Raw genomic sequence first — 15,359 nt, 5'->3', positions numbered from 1 at the left:
ACTCTGCCTTGCTCTATTCTATTGTCATCTACTGTGCTCTATTCTGCTCTGGTGTACTGTGCTCTTCTGTCCTTCACTTTACTTTAGAGTAGTACACTTGTGTGTGTGTGTGTGTGTGTGTGTGCATCAGGCCATCTAACTGAGAGCACTTTCTATCCAATAAACAAGCACCCTCTTAAATCCAGTAACTGCGCCGCCGGCCTTGAATATCAACTGTTTTCCTACTAATTTATTTTTCACCATTCAATGTGTTTTTGATACTTTTTATTATTTGGCTCACCTTGAAATTAATAGCTCACCTCATTAGAGTGAGCCCAGGCTAGCTGCTGGAACATCCCCCCAGGTTAGAGCACAGGACACCAGCAGAGACGCTCTCTGATTGTCTCTCTGTGGGTCGGAGGGGGGTCGGGGGCAGGGCAGCGGGGGTCGGGGGGGTTGGGATGTATATGTTCATATTGACATTTTCCAGACCATAACAATCTTGCTCCTGTCAAACTCCAGACACTTGTGTGAGAGCGCTTGTAAACACACCCAAACACACATACAATATCCAGGTGCTTGCACTCAAGCCACTCAAAACCCAGACTCAACCTTTCTGTGAAGAGAAGAGAGAGATGGGGGGAAAGAGGGAGGGGGGAGGGAATGAGGGAGAGAGGGGAATAGGAAGCGAGAGAAAGATCGAGGGAGATAAAGGAAGGGAGTTTGTAAGGAGCATGGAGGGAGGGAAGGAGGCAGGGAGGGAGGGAAGGAAGGATGCAAGGAGGGAAGGATGCAGGAAGGAGGGAGGTAGCGAGCGAGGGAACTAGGGAGCGAAGGAGAGAGGGAGAGAAGCGAAGGTCGTAAGAGGGTTGGGTCCCTGGGGAGCAGCTCTGATGCAACTTGCTGTAAAACTCTGACATTATTCTATTATTCACCACACTGCTAAAACTGAGACCTTTACACACCCAAACGCACACACACACACACCACACACGTGCATGTGTCATGATAACTGAGACCTTTGCATAGAAAGATGTCTAGACTCACTCATAAGGCCAGGGAGAGGAGTGTGGTCTTGACACATGGAGAGGGCAGAGAGAGGGGGGTCGGTCTCTCATTGTCTAGTTAGAATGCTCTGGTATATTTATGAGACGATCATCACTGTGTTGGTGGGACTGGAGCTGTCCATGGTGCCAGCTAGCAAAATTGATTATTGTTGGTCTGTAAAGTGTTCAGAAGTTGGATGCAGCATAGAGTACGTGTGTGTTAAACTCGTCTCAGTAGAGACAATATGGAGACCATGGGAGCTGAGGGGAAAGAAACATGACATTTTACTGCTGCAAAGCACACACACACACATACACACACACACACACAAGACACACTCGTCCGGCATCCCTGCCCCAGGCAAAGTCACAGTGTGTGCCATTATCAGAGATTAGAGGCTCTATCAGAGACAGCAGGCTTTAAAACACCTATCAAAGCCCTAACAGCTTACTGCTCACAAATACACACGCACACACACATCGACTGTCAAGCCTCTCCCAGCATATGCAGAGCGCCATTCCACCTTGATAAGAATCACTGCTTCCCCTAGGCTTGACAATGAAATAAAACAGAGACACCAAAATAATAAACCCCCTCTCTCCTCTCTCTCTCTCTCTCTCTCTCTCTCTCTCTCTCTCTCTCGCTCTCTCTCTCTCTCTCTCTCTCTCTCACTCACTCTCTTGCTCTCTCTCTCTCCATCCTCACCCCCCCCCATCCCCATGTCTTGTCTCTGTGCTGAAAGTGAATTCAGAGCGGCAGAATCAATTTGCTGTGTGCTGGGTCGGCTTGTCGTCTGTGTGTGTGTGTGTGTCCATGTTCTGCCGTGTGTATGTGGGCATGAAGGGAAAGAGTGTGTTTGTTGGTGTTTGATAGTATGTATGTATTGTGTGTTTGACATTGTGTATGTATGTGTGTGCGTTTGAGATGGCTCTGTGTGTGCGCACATGCATAGCAAGCCTGCATTTGTTTGTTTGTTTGTGTGTGTGTGTGTGGTGTGTGTAGAGAGAGAGAGTATTGCCCTGTCAGTGATATGATCGGGGCTGTAAGTCTTGCTAGGTTAGAGACGACACACAAACAAGGTCAGACCATTGGTGATAGAGTGAGGGCTGAGACAAGCACCACCGGAGAGGGGAGAGGAGGGGGGGGGAGGGGAGGGGGGTGGGTGGGTGGGATGGGATGGGATGGGGGGGACAGATATTGGACATAGACCTATTGTTGTGTGAGTGTTCAGACAGACACTGTCTGATGGTCATCAGGAGCATGAGCACACTGCTGTTACCTGGCACCGTGGGAGGGAGGGAGGGAGAGAGGGAGGGAGGAGAAGGAGGCCAGAGTGGAGGAGGAGAGGTAGAGGAGGAGGAGGGAAAGTTAACTCAAATGTATCTCCCGCAATCATCTTTCTGTTTTTCCATCTCTCTTGCCCACTCTCTATCTCTTCTCTCCCCCTATCCTCTCCTCCTTCTCTCTCTCATTCTCTATGATCTAGCGCCAAGTCTCATCAGACTCCCCCCCCCGGCCCCTCTGACCCTGTGCTATGGGAACACACACACACGCACGTACATACACACACAAGCACACACGCACATACACACCGACACACACACACCTGCCCTCTCAGCGTGTGCTGGGGCCCTGAGCCTGTTTTCCATTGCCCAGATCAAAGCCAGCCCCAGCCCACTCCCTGGGAGGCATGTCCATTCATACCATACCTCCTAATCTACACACACACGTGTGTGCACACACATACACATGCACTCGGTACACATACACCCACAGAGGTTCAATTTCATGGTTATGCATGGGGTCCCAGGCCTATATAGATAGATATATAGATTTCTATGTCTACTGTACCACAAACACCCACACACAAGCACGCGTGCACCAAACATTGGCCTATTGTAATGTTTCACTTGGACCTTGATCATAGACGTCATAGACTCCAGATCCTACCCAGCTTATTCTAGACACTCCCTCCCTCTCTCTGTCTCCGTCTCTGTCTCCCTCTCTGTCTCTCTGTCTCCCTTTCTCTGACTCTTTCTCTCTGTCTCTCTCTCTCTGTCTTTCGGCGCACTGTTATTCAAAACGTTTTTCCTCCCTCTCCTCTCCCTCCTCCCTCATTTCTTTGTGAAGAAAGAGAGAACCCTCCAAGGTGACATCACCCCCATGGAGATCTAGGGCCCCCCCACTCCCTCTCCCACCTACCCCTCCTAAACTAGAGAGAGAGAGAGGATGAGAGAGAGAGAGAGTGGATGAGAGAAAGAGAGAGAGAGAGAGAGAGAGAGAGAGAGAGAGAGAGAGAGAGAGAGAGAGAGAGAGAGAGAGAGAGAGAGAGAGAGAGAGTGGATGAGAGAAAGAAAGGGAACAGGTGAGGACAGAGCGGGGGAGAACCAAAGAGAGATGGAGGGTGTGTGTGAGCGGGGAAAGAAGGCCGGGGAGAGGGTGAGACAGACAAGGCGTGTGTCAGATTTGAATATCTCAGCATTAAAATGCACAAAGCCAAAGTGTGTCTTCGGGGGAGGCTTTGAAATCTCCTCTACTCTGACGCTTTTAACTTTAACATACTGGGAGCTGTCAGTATTACCCTGAGGAGAGGAGTGGAGGGGGGGGAAGGGGAGGGGAGGTCAGGGGAGGGGAGAAGAGGAGAGAGGAGAGGAGAGGAGAGGAGAGGAGAGGAGAGGAAAGGAGAGGAGGTGGTGGGGCAAGAGAAGGAGAAATGTAGGAAGAGGAAAAAACGTCTGGCTTCATATTCTTTCTTCCACTCATGCAGTCAGGGCGTAATGCACTATTCCATTCCCTCCCTCGCTCTCTCTCTCTCTCTTCAGTCTCCTCAGTAACCCTCATCTAGGTTTCCTGCTAGAAAAACCTTAAAACACATTATTACTTTTTATGGCTGTTACAGCACACTGCCTCAATCAGTAGAGATGATATTTTCTCTCCCTTCCTCACTTGCTGTCTATCGATGCTTCTGGTAAGCATCAACTTTGGCTGCACCCTTGTCGGAAAAAAAGAAGTGAATTCTCTCTTTTTTAAGTCAAGCTCACTTTCTACATCCCTGGTATAAAGGATGGATCCTCTTAATTCAGTGGCAAGCGACAGATAGACAGGCATGTTGGCAGGCAGACAGACAGGCAGACACAGGCAGACAAGCTGAGAGAAATCCCAACCTTCTCCTCCACAGCATAGATACTTAAATGTATTTCTTGAGGAAAACAACATAGATTGATTAGTGACCAGGGGCAAACCTGGCTCAGTCATGTTGTTCAAACATGCTTCTATTTGTCCCCAAGCTGAAATGGTTTGCTATGGTTTGCTGAGAAATATGACCTCGGACAGAATGCTGTTGTGCTTGGAATAACAGCCATTTGGAGAAAGAGAAGGGAGTGGGTGAGTGGGGAGAGAGAGAAGCTAATGGAATAAAAGGAGAGATAGAATCCATTTACCATTTCTAGTGGAAAAGCCAATTACTGTGCCATGATAGCATGACCTGGGGTGCCTTCCAGCTGGCTGATAGGGTCTCCGAAGAGGAGAGGAGGAGAGACGGGAAGGAGAGGAGGAAACAAGGAGAGGAGGAGAAAAGGAGAGGAGGGCATTTAGACTGTGGTCGTCATAACCACAACACCCAGACCCCCATAACCCCCCCCATACCAATCTTCATCTCCACTTCATCTCTCTCTCTCTCTCTCTCTCTCTCTCTCTTCTGTCTCTCTCTCTCTCTCTCCCCCAGAGAGGAAAAGGCCGGCGTGTTATTGCTGAAGCACAACATGCTGTCCATCTGTTGTTTCTTTACCGAAAGAAAAGTTACGAGTGTTTGTGTGTTCTTATGTGTGTACAATCATGGAGTGTGTGCCTACGTCCGTGTGTGTGTGTGAGCCCATCAGAGAGATTTAGGGTACCGAGTGAGAGGGCTGTGTGTGATTTTTGATGTTGAGCAGGGAGGTACAGCTCTGTCTGATCTGGCTGTCTGGTAACACAGTCTTTGAATAGGAAATACCTGGGCCTCTATCTGTCTGGGGGGGGCAGAGGGAGGGAGGGTGGGAGGGAGGGAGGGGACAGGCAAGGGGGAGATGAAGGAGCACAAAGGAGAAGGGAGAAAGAGTGTAGCGGAGGGAGGAGACAGCGAGTAGGGGATGGGGTGGTGGTGGCGTGAGTGTGTGGTGTGTGGGGGGGGGGGGTAAACGTAACAGAAAGAGAGAGAGGCGTTCCTCTCCCCCCCGCCCCCCCCTCCTCCTCTGCCCCGCCTCCTCTCATCCTGCGCCACAGAAAGGAAGAAATCTGTTCTGGCTGCTGCATCGTAGCGATGGGAGGAGGGAGGGAGGGAGGTGGAAGGAGAAAGAGAGACAGAGGTATGGAGAGGAGGAGGAAAAAAAGAGAGAGAGCAAGAAAGAGGTAGAGAGCTCAATTCTGCAAGACAGGAGCCAGGTTGTGGAGAGGTCACACATGTTAATGACAAATGTCAAAGGAAGAAATAGATCCATATTAACAACCATAAAGTTGTCCCTGCACTGGCGTGTGACAGATAGACCAGGCCTAAACAGCGGACGGGACAGAAGAGGCTGGTTACCGTGACACCAGATGCTTGTCAGGTGCTCCATAATGTCACCCAGGTCATAATGAATGATTCTGACTGCAGCTTGAACCCATCTCTTTCCATCGTTCTCTCACTCTCTCACTTTCTCTCTCTCTCTCTCTCTCCTCTCTCTCCTCTCCTCTCTCTCTCTCTCTCTCTCTCTCTCTCTCTCTCTCTCTCTCTCTCTCTCTCTCTCTTCTCATCTCTCTCTCTCTCTCTCTCTCTTCTCACCCCCCCCCCCTCTCTCACCCCCCCTCTCTCTTTCTCATCCCCCTCTTTCTACTGCACATCTTTAACAGTCTCATTCTCATCTCATCTCTCTTCTCTCTCTCTCTCTCTCTCTCCCTCTCTCTCCTCTCTCTCTCTCTCTTCTCTCTCTCTCTCTCTCTCTCTCTCTCTCTCTCTCTCTCCTCTCTCTCTCTCTCTCTCAATCGCTCTCTCTAACTCTCTCTCGCACACACTCTCTTTCTTTCACTCTTTAATCCGGGAAAAACTTTTTTACTGTCGTCAACACTATAAAGAATCCACTTCCACTCCCTCCTCCTGTACACCCCCCACTTCTCTCTCTCTCCTCCTCACTTGCCATCCCTGGTAGAGTCTTAGCTGTGCTGTGGAAGGGCTAATGATATGAGGGACGTGAGCGCCAATGCCTGCTAATAAGGCCTCGCTCTGACTGTCCCTTCATCCCTTCTTCCCTCCGTCTCCATCCCTCCCTATTATCCTCCTCTTCCCCTCCTCTTCTCTCCCTCTCCAGCCACCCCTCTTTCTTTATTCTCCCCCCTACCCCTGTGCACGCTCCCACGCTCCCTTCCACTCTGTCTTCTCCCCCTCCCTCCTTCCCTCTCTTCCCTGGGCTGTGTTTTCTCCATGCTAATGGGAGTGAGCCTGTGCTGCCAGTGTTGACACCCGCAAGACGTATCAGAAAAACCCTTAACCCTTCCAAGCCGGGCCCAGCGCCGTGCCAACCACACCCACCTGGCTGACAGAGTGGTCAGACCCGGCCTGGTGTTACCAGTGATTCACGCCACAGAGCAGGGCTGAGAAAACACTCTGAACTGCTGTTCGGAGTCGGAATCCTTGACTGGGGAGAGGGGAGGAGAGAGATGGGATGGAGAGGGTAGAGGAGGGGGATGGAGGGGGTAGAGAGGGGGATGGAGAGGGTAGAGGAGGGGGATGGAGAGGGTAGAGAGGGGGGATGGAGGGGCTTAGCTTGGGGGAGAAAGGGGGGACCGAGGGGGTTAGATAAAGGGCGAGGGGGTGGAAAGATGCTGGAGATAGAGAGAGATGAAGTGAAGTACAGGAAACAGTGAGATAGACACATACTGTACTCATATGCATCCACACACCCCCCCCCCCCCCCCCCCACACACACACACACACACATTGCAGTAATCTCCTCTGGTGACCCCTCCAGGATTCTCTTGCTCCTCCTGAGGATTCACTTTAGATCTTGTTTTAGTTCATTTGTGCTCTTTCAGCACTTCTAATGAGCAGACGTGGGGCGAGGTGGGGGAGAGAGAGAGCAGGCAGCCGAGCAGATGGGATGGGAGGAGGGATGGAGGACAGGAGGGATGGAGACGTGAATGTGAGAAAAAGGGAGAGGAACGTTCACAGGCGCAGCCCCTGCTGGGGGGATGGAGATAAAGAAGGAGGAGAGAGAGATAGAGGGTCGAAAGATCATGGGATGGGATCTCCCTGGTAGAAGGTTCTGGAACCACGCTCGACTCTTTAGGGGACAACCACCTACGGTAGTGATCTAGGTGATACCAAGTTGTTTACAGATACACTGTCACGGGAGTGTGACAGGAATGTTGTCCAACATGTGTCCATTGAAGGCTTGTAAGCCAGACTTGCCCAAGTTAGTCACATATGAGCCTGGTTCTTTATTGAACTCCCGCAGACAATAAGCAGAGTGTGAATTCAGATTATACTGTATTATATTATATTAAATGGAGGTGTTGCGTTGTGTCAGATTAACATAATCAGCACTGGGCTGGTTAGCAGCTGGTAATGAGCTCCGTGTCTGAGTGTGTGAGCATGTATGCCTGCATGTGTGTGTGAGCATGTGCATGTGCGTGTGTGTGTATGGGTGTGTGTGTGTGTGGGTGTCTTCATGTGTATCTAATCCTGCCAAGGTCTGTTTTCCTGACTTTCCATATTTAATAAGATGTGACTGGCTCTAAAAGACCATCTCCATATTTCCCTGTGAACCAAATACATTTTAACAAGTTGGCAGCAGTAATTAACGCGGCCAATTTCCAAAAAGTCCTCATGCTGTTTCTTCTACATGAAACCATACACAGGCCAATTAACAGTTATTTATGGAGCTCATAGTGAGATAGAAGAGTCCTTTCATAACACTCTGTTTTCATATCACATCATATTCTAGAATAGAACTCTACCCCTGTCTGTGTACAGTATGTATGACTGTCTGTGTCTGTGTGTGTCTGTGTGTGTGTGTTTGTTTACAGCTTTGTGTGTCCGTGCAGATGTGCTTGTGTACTGTATGTGTGTGTGTTTGTGCACATTCCTCTAAACTTGATTTGACCCCAAACAGTGTTGTTGTGGTAAGAGTACAGTACCTTGGCAAACCAAGAAAACAAGTCCCTTTTGCCGCTACTGTTGTTGTTGATGTTTGCACGTTAGTTATGCAACCTTGTTTAAGGTGAAAACTGCATATCAGAATAGGGCTGTTTGTGACTCAACTGTGAATGCTCCCTTCCCCGGTACAGACCGGGTACAGCATCCCCTCTGGTCTAGTGGTAGGTGCTGGGTTCCCCTCTGGAGGGGCAGGGGTCAGGGGTCAAGCCCCACCTTTAGGAGATTGCACAGGAAGGTCAGACACAGTCACATGGATCATGGTATTACACCTGCTATCTAGAAGACATCATCTCTCATGGAGCGATAGAGAGAGATAGGTAAAGAGAGAGAGGGTAGGGATGAGAGAGGGATGACAGACGAGTACTTGTTAATGGAAAGAGTTAGAGATGACTGTCGGAGAGGTGGGTGAAGGCTCTGACGCCCCGCTCTGACTTTTATCTAACTCTCTTTCTCTCGCTTTCACCTTGTTTCTTGTCATCTGTCAGAATCTGTCAGTCAGTCAGACAGTCAGGGAAGGTTTGAAGAAGCATCTCTCATCTAACTCTGACAACTTTGGTGTCTGTCTTTCTTTCTTTCTTCTTCCTCTCCTGACCTACCTCTTGTGCTGCTGTTGCAGTAATGGCCCAGCCCCTGGCAGGACGAGAGGTGAAGGAGGGAGAGAAAGACCCTCGCAGTCCTCTTCTCCTTGATATCAAAGCCCCCCTCCCCACACACACTCGCGCGCGCGCGCACACACACTGAATCTTCTTTTCTCACTCGCTTCGCTCGGCTTCGGCTTCTCATCAACTTTTGTGTAAAATAATGACTGTTCTACTGGGACAAGAGAGAACGCAGGCGTATCTGGAGAGACTGGCGACAGAGCAGAGGAGGGGATCCACAGGTGGGGGGGGGGGGGGGGGGGGGGGGGGGGGGGGGGCGGGGGGGCAGGCTTCGTATGGCTGTGCGTGAATGTATGGTATAGGAGGAGTAGAGGAGGGAAACAGCCCAGCATCCTAGAGGAAATATGTTACATTTATGTATTTCATTATCTACCCCAGGAACCAAGGGATGTGAGGCAGAGAGAGAAGAGAGAGAGAGAGAGAGAGAGAGAGAGAGAGAGAGAGAGAGAGAGAGAGAGAGAGAGAGAGAGAGAGAGAGAGAGAGAGAGAGAGGGACTGATTGTGCTATCACAATGTTTACATTATATGCTTTCATGCCTTTGGGATCTAGAATAGAGAGATGGAGAGCGGAGGTTTGGATGTGTGTGTGTGACAGAGAGAGAAAGACATAGTGTGAGATAGTTCTCAGCAGGTGTGTGTGTATATTATATATACTGAAGGTGTGTATGTGTGTGTGTGTGTGTGTGCGCAGCATCTGTTTTTCTTTTTCCTCTCCATCAAAAACTAATCACCCCACTCTTTTAATTCCATCCATTCTTCCCTCGAATTCACCTTTTCAAATCCCTCTCTCCTCTTCACCTCCTCCCCTCTTCTCTGCTCTCTCTCGCTGTCCCTCCTCTCTCTCTCTCTCTCTCTCTTTTCTCTCCTCACCCCTCTAGCCCTCCTCTCTCTCATTGTTGGTCATCAATACACGCCAAGCATGTAAAAACACATTACATTTACATACACACAAACACTTTACACACAGACATAGACACACACACGCTCCACACACACCAATTACTCACTACTGCAGTGACGTAACATTCACACCTGTAGTTCAATAGATTTTTCTGTTTGGTGATAACTAAGCCTTTATTATGTGTGTGTGTGTGTGTGTGTATGTGTGTGTTTTGTATTTTCATTGCAACATATTTCATCCCAGCCTTGAGGTAATGTTACTGGTTATGACTTCCATGTTTACAGGATTTCGGGTAAACAGCGCAACTTTGTTGGAATTGATTTTTCATGTGTGCTGATGATGAAAAAGGAAGAGAGGGGTGGACAGACAGAGGGAGAGAAGGAGAGAGGGATGGAGAGGGAGAGTTACATGAAGATGACTGCAGAGAGGGATGGAAGGAGAGAGGGATAGGGAGAGGGAAGGAGAGAGGGATGGAAGGAGAGAGGGATAGGGAGAGGGAAGGAGAGAGGGATGGAGACAGACATAGACAGAGATATGGGTCTTCCTTGATCCACAGATGAGAAAGTTGTGATACATGAAGTATTGGATGTGACATGGTGTCCACAGGTCTGCAGTGTGTTCCTGTGTGTGTGTGTGTGTGTGTGTCTATGCACAGCACCCATGCTAATATTACCACAGGTCTGCAGTGTGTTCCTTTGTGTGTGTGTGTGTGTCTATGCACAGCACCCATGCTAATATTACCACAGATAATGCAGACACCCCCCCACCCCCTTCCCTCGACATAGAGCAGGTTGACGTCTCACCTCCCCCCACACACACACACACAGACAGACACACAGACAGACACACAGACAGACACACAGACAGACACACAGATACAGACACAGACACACAGACACACAGACACACAGACACACAGACACACACACACACAGACAGACACACAGACTGACACACAGACAGACAGACAGACACACAGATACACACACAGACACACACACACAGACACACAGACACAGACACACAAGTCTGGTTGTTATACAGGGGCAGTAATGGTCTCCATTGATATTCAGTGAGAGAGAACTACAGGGATTTAAATTACTCTCTTTGTTTCATGTAGCGACCTTCGAAAATCCTTAAGGTCTCCCCACCCCACCCCCCCCACCCCCATTTCTCTCTCTTTCTCTCTTACTCCCTGTCTCTTCGTATACATGAATAAAGAGTGTGGAGAGAGAGAGAGAGAGAGAGAGAGAGAGAGAGAGAGAGAGAGAGAGAGAGAGAGAGAGAGAGAGAGAGAGAGAGAGGGATGAGAGAGGAGAGCAGTTTTAGCCATTCAGCTCTTATTTGCTGTGCGTGCGGCCGCTGCTCTGCTATCTCCTCACCCAGGGGAAGGATTTGGCTGCCCGCACAAAATCTCATATTTCTTCAAATATAAATCAAATAGAGAGAGCGGAGCACAACCGGTGTGCGTGTGTGTGTGTCTGTGTGTGTGTCTGTGTGTGTGTGTGTCTGCGCCTTTGTCTTTCTGTGTGTGTCCGTGTGTGTGTGTGTGTGGAGGGGGAGCAGAGTGGAGGGGGAGCAGAGTGGAGGGGGAGCAGAGTGGGATGATACAATGCTGACCCCTGGGCTGGGAGAGAGACCTTAGCTAAATGCTCTGATTTAAAAGACAGGTGTTCAGTGCACCATCCTCACACACACGCTCACACACACAATAACACACACAGTAGCACAGAATCCAGCACTGTTCTGTCAACCCGCCCCCTCTCCTAACAAGCTCAATTACCCAGGATTCCTTTGGGCCTAAGAAGCAGGAAGCAGCCTGCTCTGTCCTGATATTGCTGAAGCACCAATAAAGACTTGATGAAGTCAACCAGACTAGCAGCTACACACCTGTGTGTGTACAGGTGTGTGTATGTGTGTGTGTGGTCGTGTGGTCTGAGCGAGAGGAAGGGGGGGTCATGTTTGAGAGTTTTCTGCATGACCACGTTCCCATGTTTGTGTCCAGTGTGTGTGTTTGTTTGTGTGAATGTGTGCGCTTTATGACAGATGTCACAAGCCCATGCTTTGCCTGTAGACATATGGGCTTGTTCTGATAGCATGCCAGAGTTAGTGGACCTTAGATAAGGTGTGTTTGTTTGTGTGTGTGTGTAGGAGAAAGTGTGTGTGAGTGTGTGTTGTGGGAGGAAGTGTGTGTGAGTGTGTGTTGTGGGAGGAAGTGTGTGTGAGTGTGTGTTGTGGGAGGAAGACCCCCAGCAGGTGCCAGGGGGAGAGCGGGGCTTTTGAAGCCCACTCACAGGCCCCCTCCCCTGGGCAAGAGTGGCGGATTGCAGCCAGAATCCTGGAGCTTGGCCGGGGTATATGGCTGAGAGAGGAGTTCCTCTGTCACTGACACAGGTTATATTTTTAGCCTTTTGCAGTTCAAATCTGCCAAAGGTCCAGGAATGTCCTGCACCCGACAGAGAAGCCAAATGGCTGCTAGTGTTCAGAGAGAGAGAAAGAGAACGAAAGAGAGAGAGAGAGAAATAAAGGGACAGACGATGGGAGAGAGACTGCGCGAGAAAGAGAGAGGAAGAAGCTGAGAGAGAATTAAAGTAAGAGAGAGATTACGTAAGAGACATAAAGAGACAGAGAGCACAAGAGAGACACAGAGAGAGAGACAGAGATCTTTAGAAAGGTTTAGTTGATAGAGCATGCCAATCTGAGATTTTGGAGGTGATAACTGCTGAGAGAGATAGCCCCCGGCAATAGAGGAAGACACACACACACACTAAGTCTGGATTGTGCTGTCTCATCAGTGTAGTCAGTAGATTGTTAATTGGTAAAGTTTGACTGGAGCCTGATTCTGCTCTGATCCTTAGTGCTTAACATCCTGCAGTTCTCACGTCCTTCAGCTCTCCCCACACAAACACACACACACACACACGCATACACACACAAACACACACAAACACACACGCACACACACACGCATACACACACACAAACACACACAAACACACACGCACACACACACAGCTCTTTAAAACTCCAACTTATTCTGATCCCCATCAGCGTCCCTCATTATTCCCCCTAACCCCACCCCTCCCCGCCGCCCCACACCCATGTTTGTAAAGCAAACCAATCTCCTCCTGTCCGCCTCCAAGCTGCTACACAAATATTAGTTCCATCATCTGCTGACTGATTACTGCTCATTATCTGTCTTCCTTGTCAGAACGTGTTGGGGGACGTGAGTGTGTACGTTGTGTGCATGTGTGAGTGTGTATGTCGTGTGCATGTGTGTGTTATGCATGAGGCTTTGCATGTGTGCTTCTGTGTGTGTGCACTGGAACTCTGTGCCAAGTTTGAAAAGTTGCTGAATTCGTTTTGGAGATTTTTTTGACGTTTGAAATGTTTAGCGTATATTACAGTAACGAAGAGAGTACAGGAGATGATATTGTTTCTTTTCTGACAGTGACCTCTAGTGGCATGAAGTGAACATTACATCTTTAAAGTGTTTCAAAGTGTTTTAATCTTTAGGTTTTTCCTTTCAACTCTGTACAAAATACATGTTTATGTGACCCAAACTGTATTAGTAGTGAATCTAAGCTCGCTCTGACCATGTCTTAAATTTTGCTAAAACAGCAGGGCACTAGATGATCAAAACACTGATCAAATCAATCATTTAATTGTGTTTAATCATTCTCACATATGGCTCTCACTGTGCATCCCATACCCCTCTTTCCTCTGTGAAACTGTACTGTGCAGTCAGCTGGTTGTATTTTTTTTGCTCCACCAGCAGATGGCATCAGCAGCCTATGTAGAGAGAGCTGCTGCAGCAGATTGCTGCAGGGTAAGGTGCTGCATCAAACAGTACTGGATAAAATACGGCTATTAATTCAACTGATTATTCAAAACTTCTTCCTGCAAATCTAGATTAAACAGTGTGATTGTATATTATCTATGTATGCTTGTTGTTTGTATCATGCCAGTAAGTGAGAGGGTGTGTACATTCTACATGTGTTTGTGTGTATGTTTGTGTGTGTGTGTGTGTGTGGTAGGGTGGGGGGGGGGGGTAAGTGGAGGTTTTGCATGTCTTTTTGTGTGTGTGCATGTGTGTGTCTGTGTGTGTGTGGTTTCAGTGTATAGTGTGTGTATATTTGTGTGAACGTGTGAGCTACTCTAAATTTGTGTGTGAGCTAGTATAAGTTTCTGTGTGTGTATGTTTCTGTGTACGTGCTTCTGTATGTTTCTGTATGTTTTTAAATGTGTGTGTGTGTGTGTGTTCCAGTGCCCTGCTCTATCTGTGTTGGTGCAGAGACACAGCTGTGTAGCAGAAATAAGAGTCAGTAATCCCTGGATCCCAGAGAGTTTCTCCTACATGTATTACCCTTATTAATTATCCTCATTACTGCCAAAAGCCTGCTCTGTCTCTGCCTTCCACCCAGAGAGGGGACAGGGGAGGAGGGAAAACAGGAGAAAAGAGTAGATTAAGAAAGGGTAGAAAAGGAAGAAAGGCAAGAAGGAGAAGGGAAACTGGAAATAAGGGAACAAGAGGATGAGAAGAAGAGAACCGCAGGAGGAAGAGAGGGTAGACCGAGGGGTTGAGAGATGGTGGGAGACAGGAGGGGAGGTCTATTTTGGACACACACACACACTCCTGCATACACAGATACACGTACTGACTGATATATTTATACACATACAGAGTGACAGACAAACCTTCATCCCCCAGACTCTTTTAATTTCTCTTCTCTATGCAAACACTGCCTTTCTTCTCATCATCTCCTCCTCCACCTCTTCCTCACACTCCTCTCCCCCTTTAATCTCCACCTCTTTCTTTGTTCATGTCTTTGCATTCTTGTTGTTCAACAACAAGCTGTCCATTGGTGTTAGCCTCAGCAGGACCTGTATATGGTTAACCTCACATCTCATTACTGTGTGAGTATACAGGATGTGTGCGTGAGTATACAGGATGTGTGTGATCAAGCCAGCTGTGCATCTTTCACCTCTTCAGTGATAGTATGTGAATGTATTTGTGCGTAGTGCGCGCGTGTGTGGTCCGCGTGCGTGGTACAATCCCTGACAGAACGACGGCTGCCTCGGTCGGAGGCGGAGGCTAAACTGGTGATGTTATTATGACTGGCCGGGGCCATGTTAACATTTAAGGAGAGAAAAGGTGGAGAGGAGAGCCTGTAACTCTGGTGCTGAGCACCTGAACCTGCTTTATTACTAAACTGTACCCACCTCAGAGACTCTTCCAACCTCTCTCCTTCTCCCTTCTCTCTCCCCTGTTTTCGCTCTCCCTCTTTCGATGTATAGACATCCTGTGTTTAGCCGGTTTTCACTTCCCTGCTTTTCTCTTTCGCTTTAGAACACTTCATGTTCTGCTCAATAAGGGTATGTGTATGTGTGTATATCTAATATAAACATCAAGGGTTGGAGATATTGTGTGTGTGAGAGAGATGTGTGCGTGTGTGTGCATGCGTGTGTATTTCTGCCAGAGCGTTAAAGCTTTGTTTCGTAATCATTTAAACTAAAGGTCAAGCTGTAATTGGATCAAAGGCCTAGAGGATGCAAGTTTGTGTGTGTGTGTGTGGGTTTGTGTGCTTTTTTTCTTCGCATGTGT

The sequence above is a fragment of the Osmerus eperlanus genome, chromosome 12 (genome assembly GCF_963692335.1).
Source record: "Osmerus eperlanus chromosome 12, fOsmEpe2.1, whole genome shotgun sequence".
NCBI classification, from domain to species: domain Eukaryota; kingdom Metazoa; phylum Chordata; class Actinopteri; order Osmeriformes; family Osmeridae; genus Osmerus; species Osmerus eperlanus.
Note: the sequence above shows the minus strand (reverse complement) of the source record.